Below are 3,473 nucleotides of genomic sequence, written 5' to 3' on the forward strand. Positions count from 1 at the left end.
CTAAGTTGTTGAATTTTCTACCTTCCATATTTACAGCAACACCTGTGAAGTTTTTGCACCCCCTTTCTTCCTTTCCATTACAATGCAGGAAGCATCCTTCCTTTTGAACTTCCTTGTGTTCTCTGGACCTTACATATGGCCACTTTCTCAGGAACTCTTAATTTACCCTGTTTCTCACTTGTATTTTTTATCTTTAATTTTTTCTCTTTACTGGATTCTTCCAAGTATCCTTTTAAAATACCCTATATTCTTCCATCTTAAGGGAAAGTGTCCGTCTTTCACCCCCTTAACAAAAACCCTCATAGAAACCTCTCTGGACCCCACATCCTCCTCCAACTGCTGAAGTCTCTCTTCCTTTATCTTCAGAGCCAAAGTCTTTAGAGAGTTGTCTTTAATGGTATATTCTGGCTTCTGTTCCCCACCATGTCACTACAATTATGTTTACTAAGATCACTAAGAAACTCCTCATAGCTAAATATAATGGGTCCTCGAGGCCTTTTCTTACTTGAATGATTTAACTCATTTGATGTGTTGTTCATTCCCTCATTCTTGAAACAAATTAGGCTGGCCAAGAGGTGGAGTGCAGAGCAAAGAAATTCATTATAATTGGACAACTGGAGACCTAGGTTCTAGGTATCTTTCTCTGACACCAACTTTTCTGCTACCAGATCACTTATATCTCTGAGCCTCAGGTGCCACCTTTTTAAACTGAAGAGAAAACTTCAAGTATGCAAAAGTTGGAGGGGGGATGGATCAAATGGCTTCTTGAGGTTCTTTTTAGCCTTTGGAATCTATGGTTGCTGATTTTGAGTCACACACGAGTTATCAGTCACATTTGTATGCATGACTCAGCGTTCCCATCTTTGAAGTGAGACATTTTCTCTTGCTGCCTAAATTACTTCTAGGTTATAAATTCACCTTTGGAAGCAATATAAACTCTTTCACATCTCCGACCTGCTCTTTACTAATGACTGGATTTTCTAGAGAGGAATAACTGTCAATTGAAATATCAAGTTGGCTCTTTTAGCATGCTAAGTATCCTAAGCCATTCAAATTCATAGAAATAAAAGTTTGGTCATTGGTCAAAGCACTGAGTGGTAACATTTTTTTCTGCTCCACAGATTAGAGTTATCAGGAAGACATATACAATGTTTATACTGGCCTCAGGACTGTGATCACTACTTCTTTAGTCTTGGGACAAATAGTCTTAAAAAACCTGGAGAGGAAAAAAACAGCATAAGTAATAGAAAGCAAAAACTTTGTATTCCAGACCACTCAGTGTGGTGTGGTAGAAAGAGAATGGACCAACAGTTAGAGCTGGATTTAGACTTGGTCCAATCACCAATTTGCTCTGTGAAACTGGGTCAACCATCCAAGTTGCTCATCTATAAAATGGGGAAGTAACATACTTACTGGATCTCCCAGCATGACTGTGCTCGCTTCGGCAGCACATATACTAAAATTGAATCTCCCAGCATGACTGTGAAAATCAAGTGAGCCAAGGAATAGAAAATACTTTAAAAAGTAGAAAGAGCTTTATAACTCAAACATTTACTAACAGAGAAATAACAGTGCCCTAGTAAGAAAGGTCAATTGGAAGAAGGAATCTTTGAATCCTTTGTAGTAGATAGGGCATTAGATTAATACTTCAGTATTCCCAACTAGTAGAATATTGATTTGTTGGGGGGAGAAGTAGAAGTACAAGATCTCTTAGTCTAGCTTATTTGAACTTATCTCAAATATATTACTGTAAAAGTCAATCTAGGTACATTAAATTGTGTGAGTTTAGCTACTTTCTTTTCACATTTGTGTCCCTTCTCCTATAGTCTTACATACAGATGGTGTAGTTGTAATCTTACCTTTTCCTTGTAAATTTACCAAGGAAAACCTAATAGACAAATAATTTTAAACATAGAAATTTACCTTTCTCCCTCCACTACTCAAGATTTTGATTAGGACCACATAAAGGAATTTTTTTTCAAACATAGTTTCCTCCCCACTCATTTTCTATTCCACTTTCTTGCTACTACACAGATGGTTAAAGGTCTGCTAGCGGTTCACAAATAGTATTGTGAAAAAATTATTGGGGCACCTGGGTGGCTCAGTCAGTTAAATGTCTGCTTTGGCTCAGGTCATGATCTCAGGGTCCTGGGATTGAGGCCGGGGTCGGGCTGCCTGCTCAGCAAGGAGTCTGTTTCTCCCTCTGCCTCTCCCTCTCCCCAGCCCCCCACTCATGCTCTCTCTTTCTCTCTCAAATAAATAAATAAAATCTTTAAAAAAAAAGAAAAATTATTGGGGTGCCTAGGTGGCTCAGTCGTTAAGTGTCTGCCTTCGGCTCAGGTCATGATCTCAGAGTCCTGGGATCGAGCCCCGCATCGGGCTCCCTGCTCTGCGGGAGGCCTACTTCTCCCTCTCCCACTTCCCCTGCTTGTGTTCCCTCTCTCGCTGTGTCTCTCTGTCAAATAAATAAATAAAATCTTTAAAAAAAAAAAGAAAGAAAAATTATTAAATGATTTCATGGATCATCCCCCTTCCATCCGATTGAGAAAATTATCCAGTAATATTTTTTCTCAAGGATTAATATTTTTTTGTCATTCTAGAGTATGAAAAAGATAAAGCTTTCTACAAATACATGGGATATGCTACTCATTTATATCTGCAAGATTCTTACTTACAAATAAAAGAACCCACTATATCTGGTTTAAGCAGAAGGGATTAATTAAGAATTATCAGATCACTCACACAGAAATCTCTGGGATAGTTAAAGAGAGAACTATTTTAGCAAAACAACCATAGCAGGCAAAATCTGCCATTTGGCACTATCCACACTGGAGGATACCATAGGGGACATGAGATCTCATTACAATCAGTGCTATCTATTTGCATTTTTTAAAATGTGAAGGAGGAACACAAAATGGCTTTAAGTTGTGTGTGTGTGTGTGTGTTTAATTCCAGTAGAGTTAACATACAAGGGTATGTTAGTTCCAGGTATACAATACAGTGATTCAACAATCCTATACATTGCTCAGTGCTCATTGTGATAAGTGTGTATCTTTAATCCCCTTCACCCCTTTCACCCCACTCCCACCTCCCCCCTGGTAACCATCAGTTTGTTCCCTATAGTTAAGAGTCTGTTTTCTGGTTTGTCTCTTTTTTTCCCAGTTTGTTTGTTTTGTTTCTTAAATCCCACATATAAGTGAAATCATATGGTATTTGTCCTTCTCTGGCTAATTTCACAGAGCAGTAAACTGTCTAGATTCATCCATGTTGTTACAAATGGCAAGGTGTGATTTTCTTATGGCTGAGTAACAGTCCATTGTATTTAGATACCACATCTTCTTTATCCATTCATCTATCAAGGGACACTTGGGCTGCTTCCATAATGTGACTATTGTAAATACTGCTGCAATAAACACAGGGGGTGCATATATCTTCTTGAATTAGTGTTTTTGCATTCTTTGGGTAAATACCCA

The sequence above is a fragment of the Leptonychotes weddellii genome, chromosome 3 (assembly GCF_054177405.1).
Source record: "Leptonychotes weddellii isolate Sample4059 chromosome 3, ASM5417740v2, whole genome shotgun sequence".
Classification (NCBI taxonomy): domain Eukaryota; kingdom Metazoa; phylum Chordata; class Mammalia; order Carnivora; family Phocidae; genus Leptonychotes; species Leptonychotes weddellii.